We start from the raw sequence: 11477 nt of genomic DNA, 5'->3' as shown, positions 1-11477 counted from the left end.
GGTTAAAATAACTTAGCCTACTGGTGAGAGGGACGTTGTTAGCTTTCTACATTCTGACACTTCAAAAGCTTCAGGAGCTCTCCGCTCAGCGCAGCATCAGCACCGCGGAAATACACGGATACAGCCGTAGACTCGAGACAGAATTCACAATGCGTTTTTGGGACTTTCAGGTGTATGGACCAATGTTTTATTTTCTGATCAAACCAGAAAGCTTTAATGAGCAGCTAGATTTGTCTCGCATTAACTGGCTGAGTTAATGCCAGTTAATGCAACATCGAAGCAGCTGGAATCCACAGCTGTGCGTGTTCATGGAGCTGCCTTTTCACCTGCTGGACATCACTACCTGACAAGTTTAACTGTCTTCAGAACATTGCAGAGGCCTTATTGACAGTATTTGGCTCTACATATATGTGTGAGCAGATTTTCTCTCACATGAGTGTCCTCAGGTAGCCGTCTGAATGCTGGACACTGGGAGACCTGTGTCTCTGAGTGGGAGACCAGAGATCACATTAACATGTGTGTCTCTGTATTAACAAACATGCCATATTGGCCCAGTTTATTTTTCTTATCATTGTTGTGAGGAGGCCATAGATAGCATTTGCATTTTCTGTTGTACAGTTCATTTGTTGTTATGGATAAAAAGTGTGTTTTTTTTTGTTTCAAAATAGCTGATAACTATTCGCTGATAGCTGCCAACATCTGCAAACAAATATAATTCTATAAAGTGGTTCTATATAGTGTGTAACTGTTCATATAGACCGTTATTAAATTTATTGCTAATGCAATCATATAGCCCCTCGCGTCGAGAATTGACGTGCAGGGTCCTCCTATTGAATACTATGCTGCTCCCTAATCGTTGTTTATTGACGACAAAAAATTTCCGCGGAAGAGCCTGTTGTTCATATATTTATACATTTCCGAAATCACATTGTAGTGACGTATACTGAACACAATATATTATATAATGTAAACAACTACCTGAGATACAGCAGATAAATTAATTATAGACTATTACTTTTGTATCGTTTATTGCATTTGTGTAGGGAGAGGTGTATGCTGGGTAATGGCAGCTAGCGACTGGGTGACTTTATTCACCCGCTTCGGATGTTATCAGTCCATACAATGGGCGTTATTAGCACAAATCAGTCCCATAGATATGGGCCATCTCCTGCTAGATTGTTCAGAAGGTTGTTATCATCCATCCAGATGGAGGATCACTAACAGGAGCGTGGGAATACTCCAGAATCCACTTTGGCTGGAATCCGGTGGATACAGCAGTGTTTACAGGTGAGACCATTTAACCGGACAGCATTTATAGAATGACTATTAAAAGTCAGCGAGTGTCAATAATGTTAATGTGGTTATGTTAGTAATACACCGAGTGCTAATATAACAGCTTTAAGATGCATTTGTAGATATTATTACGTGTTTTACCGTCTTTATGGTGCTAGCTTAAAGTTACGGTGTAAACGTTAGTTTATATTGTAGTAAAGCTGTTACTGTTTAAACGATGTTAGCACAGAAATATTAGCTTCTGTCATGACTGATGAAGTTACTAGTTAATAAAGGTTCCAGTAAAGTGTTTAATCGCAGCCACAGACTGACAGTAAATATCCCGATTAGATTCCATGCATCTGTAATAAATATGTGCAAGTTTCAGTGCTTCGTTTAAACTGTATGATACTTATACTGACCCAGGGTCAGTGTAAAATACAATCCTAGCTGTGTGAACAAAGCCTCCTTTAATCCTGCATGACAAACCTCAGGATGCAGGTTATTATTACTCTTTCCTGCTGGCACACCTGTCACACCTGAGAGTCAGCTAGAAACTTACAGTGACGTGGACATCATGCAAAGAGTGCCAGACTCTGTAATACTGTAAATGATCAGTGACTCAGGTTAACACTAAACTTTAAACAGTACCTCTGTGTCTCTGTGTGCTGAACATTTAGGATTGAGTCAGGCTACATTGACTGTGGGACTTTTCTCTGTTAAAAGCAGGTTGAAGACGGCTCAGAAACTTTTGAAGATTAAAATTTAGCATTATGGCTGCTGGTGGTTTGTAAAGCCTCTACTCAGCTGTATTTTTGTTACTAATTTATGTTTGTTGTTGTTTAACACAGATTTCAGAAGAGCAAAGATGAGCACTGTTGCTTCATCCTTAATAGTTTAACTGGATTGGAAATCAAAAAAATCCAGATTCTTCTTCCACAGAAGTTTCATTTGTCAGTGTGGGTCTGCTGAGTCACCTGAAGAACTCATTTCATTCTCCACGATGTTGATTTACAGAAATGTTTAACAGGAACTGATTCCTCCCAAAGGGTGAACTAGTGTGTTTCCATAGATTATCTCTGTATGAATGTACTTCTTAAATGAAGGCAAGTGTTTGTCCTTTTTGTTCCTCAGGTACAGTACATGACATTAAGGGCAGGCGGTCAACACTGGGGGAAGACAAGAAGCAGATGTCCTTCCAAGAGGGAGTTGCAGTGAGGACACAGCCTGCTCACTGAGGTCAGATCTCAGAATCTGAAACAGCTCAGATTTATATTTTAGGGGTTATAAAAAAATCCAAATGTATTTATAAAGAAACCTTTAAATAATATTTTAAATAATAGTCGTAATTATGATTATTATTAGAAATATCAAACATTTAAGTGGATTTTCTGTTACACGTATTGTCTTAGCCCTGCGATAACTGGCAGACTGTCTTTGTCCTGTATCAGCTGGGATAGGGACCTTGAATTGGATACATGAATTGTTTTGAATTGTATTCCAATTATGTAATCTGATCATTTACAAACTCAAGGTATCCAATCAAAATGTAAGTAATAATGATAAAAATGGGAAAGCAGAAATAAGTGTGACATAAATGTAAATGTGTGAGCTGACATAGAGGACAGCTACATGCAGTCTGAAAAACCTTTGTTGTCAAGTTTGCAGGTCTATCAGCACGAGACATTCTTACATAGAAGAGTCTGTTAACGTCTCTAACTCAGTGAAGCATTATTGGTCCAGTCTGTTTGGATAAATATAGTAAGTTGATGTATGTCCATTTATTGACACATTTCTTAAGTGCTTATCCAGTTCAGGATCACAGTGGAGCTGCAGCTGGATATGTTCAGTAAAGAAACCTTACAAAAGTTAACAATAAACCTGCATCTCTGTACGTTGTTGTCCACAGGATGAGAAAATCGAACTGGAAAACTGTGGAACATGTTAATAAATGTTTGTGTGTTTATGCCTGTGTCTTTCACAGGAGGCGCTGGAAGGTTTCCCTAATAGTTCCTGGTGAATCAAAGCAGAACCATAAAGGTTGCTGGACTGCATCATGGCCTTACCCCTGAGCAGTCATCCTGTTAAAGGAGGAACCAGTTAGAAGCTGTTTTCAAAGTAGCTGAGCAGATTTCATCTCAAGTAAGCGATTAAGTGTTTGTTCGTTTGTTCTGCCACTTAAAGAGCATTTAAGGACGTCTTTTGAGTGTCCAGTTGAATTAATTCTACTGGCTCTCATGGTCGTTTGTGATTATGGACATATTTTCCATGTACATCAACCATTTAGTAAATTCTATCTATTTAGTAATATCTGTCAGCTATAAAATGTAATATAAGTATAAAAATATCTAAATATCTCCTGCCTGTTATATTTTAATGATGTAAGACCAGACGTCTGTTATCGTGTTACATTAGCATTCCTCACATATCAATGAGATGCTGTACAGTACAATCCTACACACACAGCAGAGGGATAACGATTCAACATCGTTACACGACACATTCGAGCTGCATGATGCAGACAAAGTGACTAAATCATCTTTTTGTGGTTTATTGTCTTCAAACCAGCAGACAAAGCTGATGGCAGAAGATATTTGGAGAAGAACTTCAGGCCGTGTACTGAAAAGGTATTTTTTCTTGTTATCAAAAGACATTTGGAGTGACGGCTTCTACAACTGTGCTGAAGTAAAGCTTACAGTCTAAGAAATCACAGTGTTGATATTCAGCACAAAGAGAAAAGCTCACTAGTTTGAATTTATTTACAATCATTGTTTTTATAAATTCTGACTGTAAACAGCTTTTACAGCTTTGATATTGTTTGACACTCGATATCAGGTGATGGGATTTAATTTAAAGGTTTCTATGTCCCAATGAGCCATTTACACTGACCAGTGTCAGTTTAACTGTAACACATTCATTATTTAGTTCCAACATTTCTAAGAGAAATAACTGAATGTAAAAATGGCAGCACTCAGGCCAGATTTAATTGATAGAGATATATGCATGCATTATGAAATTTATGTATCCCAGATAATTGTTAGTCATGTAGTCCTGGCAGACCCACCCCTTCCTCCCAAGTTAACTACAACCCAAAAGAACTAGTGGGACTATTTACACACTCACAACCAGTGTGGGGTAAAAAGAGCCACCAAAAACCTGTCAGCCTGCACAGATACAGATGTGCTAAAAGCTATAAGAGTTAGAAACTCTGCTTATGGAGAAACTTTCTAAGCCTAACAGGGGACAGGTACTCCTGCCCAAATAACATGATATAACCCCACATACAGCCCAGCCATAAAGAGAACCAAGTCATTTAGTTAAAGACAGCATGGGACCAAATGCATCTAACCAGCTTGCACCCACCTGACATTTCTTCCTCCTGAATTAAATGAATGAATGGATAAAAGTTAAATGACTACAAACCTAAAACCACTAGTTCCCACACTGGAGTTCCCTGACACTGTGTTAACTGTACTGAGCTTGTATCAACAGTTGTAATAGGCTAAGCTACCAGAGAGACTGCATTGAACGATTATTTCTATCTTAATGATTTCAGGTCATATGTTCTTTTTCCTTTCAGTAGATCAAAGCAGCTTGTGCTCTTTCTGCTCCCATTTTGATGGCAAGAAGAAGAAGAAGAAGAAGAAGAAGAAGAATGCTTCAGCGAAGTGGCCTTTATGGTCTCAGTGAACAGTCATGGTCACAAACTGCATGTGGTTTTAAAAGCAACATGTCTGTTCACCACAACAATCGAGATGTTTAGTATCAGCTACGGTTTGTTCTTGAACATCAGTTCTGTTTTCTACTTTGACCACTTAGACCAAAAAAGTGTTGTTTTCATATTCTTTCTTTTAAATCTATAAAGCACCTGTTCATTTTTTTTATTAAAATTAGTTTCACATAAATGTTAGTTTTTCCCTTATGATCTTTTAATGCTTACACTGCACTGTACACGTCTACATTAGAGACATTTCTGTTACCTATGTATGAGACTGGGCTGCTTGACTACAATTTGGAAATGGATGCAAAATCACACGGATTGTGCTATTGTTTGTTTTTTAATATGATTCAATTTAATTCAATTCAATAAAACTTTATTGATCCTGAAGGTTGACCCCGAGTAAAATTTGGGTTAAGGCCAACACAGGACGTGTCTGACTAAGCAAAGATTAATCTGATCCCATTTCTACCTGTCTCTACTGTTTCAACTGTAATTGTCAGGATATATATTTATTCCAGCTCTCATAGGGCAAAGGAATGACTCAGACTTGTCAAATGTTCTTTAACTTGATACACAATTTGAAGTTCATAATTTTCTTACAAATAAAACTATAATAACAAACATGAACACCTGTGCTTATTTCTGAGACATGAATTTTTTTTTTGAATGTGTTCACATTTAGACAGTGTACATTTTTATGCTGAAACTGTACTGGTGAACCTGAGGTGATGGTCAACACAAGACAAATATATAGAAATATAAAACAATATGGAAGTGATGTCTTTACCCTCTGCAGCGTGTGGACGCACACAATCACCTTATTCACTGTAGTAAACATGCGCCGCTAGCCCACGTGACTGACTGTCTCCATGGTTACATCGTATATTATTAGCTATGTAAACAGCTTCCAAAGATACCGCCATAGCTCTCTGCAGCTGTAACACTTCCACGCTTTGCAAATCATTTCATGTTTTTGATAGTTATGAAGACAGAAAATGTTTTTAAAGTCATGCTAGGCGGTTGCTATGGTGGTTGCTGTGGACTTGGGTGGACCGCGCGTCCGATTCCTGTTATTAGCTGTCCGCCGTAGGAAGGCTGCGTTCCATTTAGAAGTAGTGACAGTCTGCCGTAACTCGAACTCAAACCCCGCTTTGTTCTTTAATTAAAGGCATTTTATAGCCGTTCATGACATGCACGCACCACACACATATAAAACACTTTGCCTCACTATGAGAATGCAGCTTTACTAAAACCTTTAAAGTATCTGATATAGGATAGAAAAATGAAGCAACCAGAGATTTAATGATGAAGAGTCTGGGTTCTGTAGTTCACGTTTTACAGTCCTGAATGACTCTCTGCACATATAGTTTATTGAAGAGGAGTTTAGAATGCACTTTACATTTAGACTGTTGCTGTTTAATTTTTTACATTGTGACCTTGTTATGTCATGATAAGGTTCACCTGCTGGCAGTGGCGGTCCTAGCCCATTTGACGCCCCTGGCGAACACTCCCTTTTCTTGTCCATCTTGGTTTTAATTTTGCACTCCAGTATGAACACAAATCCCCCAACTTGAGGATCACCACAACATAACCTAACACACCTACACCTTAGTTCACAGATTCACTTTGTCTAGGGTTTATTTCTGAGATTTCACACAACCCAGGATTCAAATCATGAATACATAATGGGCTTGGATTTATAACATTATGAACGAAATGTCCTCTATTTGGAAGCAGCCAGCCCCCCTCCCCTTTCGAAGGGCTGTGTGTGAGACATTAAATCAGGGGCGATTTTAGCCCAGTTTTGGAGGTGCTTCAGCACCCCAAAAATGAATCAAAGCACCCCCAAAGATGTCTTACTTTTTTTGAAAATATTTGCTGTTTGTGGGACACACTACTAAAAGTATAAAAAGCATACAGTACTTAATTGAGATGGAACATTTTAACAACAAAAGTATAGATAACCCCTCCCCCCTCCCAAAATGGTTTGTTCCAGCTCGGCTCTCTCCTACTCGCTCTAGCGCTGTTGCTGCCAGAGCAATGGTGGCTGAGACCACCTTCTTTTAGTATTTTATTTGTTCCTGAGTAAATCGGTTTGGCTGAGATTAAAGTTATAGTTTTTATACAGCTGAATAAACGTCAAGCAGACAGCTGATTATCAGAAGTGTGAGATGCTGGAGAATTTACTCCGGTGTCCTGTTATATTTTAGATAACAATGAGTTTATTAAACTTCACCGAAACAATCTGCAAATTTCATTCAAATTTAATAAACTATCATCTTGTCTTTATTTTTAGTTAGCACATACCTTAAACACTTAGAGCTGTAAGCTAATGATAGTTATATGAGAGCAGATGCATGCTGGTGCAATAAGCTGTACGCTGTACATCCAATGGATGCATGATCTGATTAGTCGACTAATTGCAAAAATAATCGGTGACTGGTCGACTATCAAAATAATCGTTTGTGGCAGCCCTAGTTGAAAACGTGTTTTCCGACAATGTTTGCTCTGTAGTAAAATTAGCGATATTTGACTGCCCTGTTGATCTCATTGAAATGTATACAGCCTATTTAAAATCTAAAACTTAACATTGTCTGTAGCCTGCTGTTGTTACCACTGTCCTGTTTGAAATGTAATGAGAGAAACTGGTTATTTTGCCATATGTGCATGTGCCGATATTGAACCCAAGGTACTAACTAGCTAACTGACTGGATGCCCATTAACCTTATAACTCCTGTTGTGTGTGTGTGTATGTGTGTGTGTGTGTGTACAGATTGTCAGTCCAAAGAGGGAGAGAGGAAAGAGGGGAACATGAGGACACAGTACAAGATCAGAAAGTACCAGATAAGAAAACAAACAGGGAGTACTAACAGGCAAAACAGGAACTGTTAAACTGTCAAAGAAAAAGAAAGACAAACAACTAATACAAACAACTCATATAATCTGGAAGTTGTGTTCTCCCTATATTAAAGCTGCTATACAGAATCTGCAAAACAAACTGGGTTGTCAGCCCTGCATTACCATATTGAGCTTCAGTCAGAGGAAGTCACGGTTGCCAAAGACTTTATAAAGCTCAAGAGTGAGGCTGGTGCCATTCCAGATATGTTAACATTGTACAATCTTCTGGATAATTAGATCTTCCCCAAACTGAAAACTGTTATTCAGGTTGCCCTAACAAACCCAGTTAGCAGCTGTAGCTGTGAAAGGCCTTTTAGTGTCTTGAGTCAGCTCCATACCTGGCTGAGAAGGACCATGGGTCAAAGCAGACTCCAGCACCTGGCTGTGATGTCAGTTGAGAAAGAGATGCGTGAGAGACTTGACCACCAAAATGTGATAGACAGATTTACCAACCTCAAGGTGAGGCGACATAGGTTAAAAGAAAAGAAAAAATCTGCAGAGCCATAGTAGTATCTGCAGTAAAGATATTTTCATACATTGTATACATTGTACCAAAGGCCAAGTGTCTCCATTTTCTAATAATATTTTGTATATTTCAAGGACTCTTCTATTTTTGGAGTGTATTTTTTATGTATCTGTATTGTATTATACATACACTTTAGAAGTGAATCTCTGTCCAAAAAATGCACACAGTTTACTTTTTACTCACTATGAGCATCATTCATCATTTTCCCCCAGTAATTAAGGTTAGGATATGTATTTTTTTTTTTTTTTAATTCCAATCCATTCTTCTTTGACAGCATTTTAATAACCTTGATCAGATTTGATGGTTTTGTTACAGACTTTTCAAAAAAGTGTTTTGCTATTCTTTCAAAAATGTGGGGATTAAATTGTACAAAACAGTGATGTCATGTTAGGACCCAGGCACAGAGAGACTTGATGAATTTAAGAAACTTATGATTTAATAAAGAAATTTGCAGACTTGCACAGAGAGGGTAAAATTATGATGACTGATAACGGAGATGAAGAAAAAATACGATGAGGACAGGGAGGAACAGGGGTTTAAATGCACCAAGGAGGCAGTCAGAGAGAACTCGGGACAACTGGAGGCATTTAGGGATGCAGGGACTGACAGAGACGGGGAAGAAGTCTCATTGTGATGAATAAAGTTTACCTTGCCTGGATGGGCAGCTCTCTGGGTACTCAGCACCCCCAAAGCTCTGATCCTAGAATCGCCACTGCATTAAATCATCAAACTGCAAATTATAAATTTTAAATTGTTATTGATCCCTTTACCCCGAGTCCTAAAGTGTATATTTATTTTCTTACTCTTCTTATATTTATTGTTTGTTTACTTTCACTGCTGTAACTGGAGCCTCGTCATCTCGTCTCTCTATATACTGGACTGTATGTAGCGGAGATGACAATAAAGTTTACTTTGACTTCAGCAGCAAGCAGGCGCACCGAGGGCTCTCGCGCTCACTTTTCTTGTATAGAATTTCGAATTTCAAATTATAAGTCTGCATCATGATGTCTGGTGTTTTCGTGTTTGTTGTTTTGTTTTTATTTTGTTTTATTTTGCGAGTTGGTTATTAGATGCTGCTCAAACCAGCCAGAGAATCCCCCGCCGCCCCGCCCTCTCCTCTCTGCGCCGCAAGCAGCAGGCGCACCTCGCAAACGGAGGGCGCCCTTACTCCCAGCAAATGGGCGATAGAAAACCGATCGGTGCCTATGCCATTCCCAGTATGCACTGGCTGACGTCGGGGCAGCATGAGTACGAGCAATTATTATTATTTTTTTTTTTGCCGATGTCCGTGATGCCGCCCCCACCACGATGCCGCCCCGGGCAACCGCCCGTATCTAAAACTGCTACTGTATGGATGTGCAGAGAGTCATTCAGGACTGTAAAACGTGAACTACAGAACCCAGACTCTTCATCATTAAATCTCTGGTTGCTTCATTTTTCTATCATATATCAGATACTATAAGGTTTTAGGTTTTAGGTTTTATAAGATAAGGTTTTAGTAAAGCTGCATTCTCATAGTGAGGCAAAGTGTTTTATATGTGTGTGGTGCATGCATGTCATGAACGGCTATAAAATGCCTTTAATTAAAGAACAAAGCGGGGTTTGAGTTCGAGTTACGGCAGACTGTCACTACTTCTAAATGGAACGCAGCCTTCCTACGGCGGACAGCTAATGGACCCTGTGCACGAGAAAATGCTAACTTCCTGGTTTGAGACCGGATGTGGGGTTGTACATTTCCGGTAGCTTTACTTTGCGGTCAATCGCTACTGCGAAGATATACTCCAAAATTGATGTCCAAAACTCGAAAACGGAACGATCGCGTTAAGTTACAAAGAGCAGAAGGTGGGAACACTCACCACTGTTGTGTCATAAAAATCTAATGATCAATTTTGACGTTTAAAGAGTTTAGATCGATCGGTTGTTTACATCACTAAACACAAGCAGAACTGCAGCAGAAGACACATCGTCCACATTCAGAAGCACATCTCTGTATAGTGACTGGTCTTATGATTTAAACAGGCAAATGTTCAGCATTCAAACTACAGGTGAAGAATAGTCAAACCAGGTGTTTTCCCCGTTATGTCGATATCAGCTAGTCAAGTACACACCTACACAGCATGTTAACAAACCGTGAAAAAAAGCCACACAAAAAATCAATGATTGCTGGTAACGGTTTCTATACATTAGTATTTACGAAGGGTATGTTGTGACTTACCTTCAAAATTACAGCGGTCCCTCGCTATAACGCGGTTCACCTTTCACCTCGCTGTTTCGCAGATTTTTAGTGCAAGTTTGCATGCTTATTTACGTCCTGCGTCCTGATCGCTGCAGACGATCTCCTCCGTCTCTCCTGTACAGTACAGAATCGCTGCATCTATCGCTAGCAGTGTGACTCTGAAGTGCAGTGCTGTATGTCCACGATGTACACGAAACGTTTTGCACCGTCAAAAAATAAAATTGGCTACTTGATTTCACATATTGCTGGTTATTTTTAGAACATAACACGATAACGATAACGACGGACAGCTGAGAAATATAACGTTTGAATCCATTTTCTCTTTTCCCCTGAGGCGTGGGGGGAAAATATCGACAAGTCGATGAACATCATTTACAGATATATTGGGTAAATGCCCGAGACATCTATAGAAATGTGAATCGCCGCTTTATTTATTTATTTGCTTAACTTGTTTTGGACCGTAAACAGGGCGCGAATAGGATACCGGAAACAAACGTCCCCACAGGAGTTTCCGCACCGGAAGTAGCATATGCTAACGTGCACATAGTCCATAACAGGAATCGGACGCGCGGTCCACCCAAGTCCACAGCAACCACCATAGCAACCGCCTAGCATGACTTTAAAAACATTTTCTGTCTTCATAACTATCAAAAACGTGAAATGATTTGCAAAGCGTGGAAGTGTTACAGCTGCAGAGAGCTATGGCGGTATCTTTGGAATCTGTTTACATAGCTAATAATATACCATGTAACCATGGAGACAGTCAGTCACGTGGGCTAGCGGTGCATGTTTACCACAGTGAATAAGGTGGTTGTGTGCGTCCA

At 39.3% G+C, this 11477-nt stretch overlaps 1 long non-coding RNA gene across 1 annotated transcript; it reads left to right on the top strand.

Annotated features, from left to right (window-relative positions):
* The first annotated feature begins 1221 nt into the window (after nucleotides 1-1221).
* Nucleotides 1222-3406, top strand: LOC148106444 (uncharacterized). The gene is made up of 3 exons (XR_015719397.1): nucleotides 1222-1287; nucleotides 2407-2511; nucleotides 3257-3406. It is a non-coding gene; the product is annotated as an uncharacterized LOC148106444 (long non-coding RNA).
* Nucleotides 3407-11477: the final 8071 nt, after the last annotated feature.

The sequence above is a fragment of the Neolamprologus brichardi genome, chromosome 1 (genome assembly GCF_056152115.1).
Source record: "Neolamprologus brichardi isolate AB-2024 chromosome 1, ASM5615211v1, whole genome shotgun sequence".
Classification (NCBI taxonomy): domain Eukaryota; kingdom Metazoa; phylum Chordata; class Actinopteri; order Cichliformes; family Cichlidae; genus Neolamprologus; species Neolamprologus brichardi.
The sequence above is the reverse complement of the archived record's forward strand: the minus strand, read 5'-3'. Positions and strand labels throughout refer to the sequence as shown.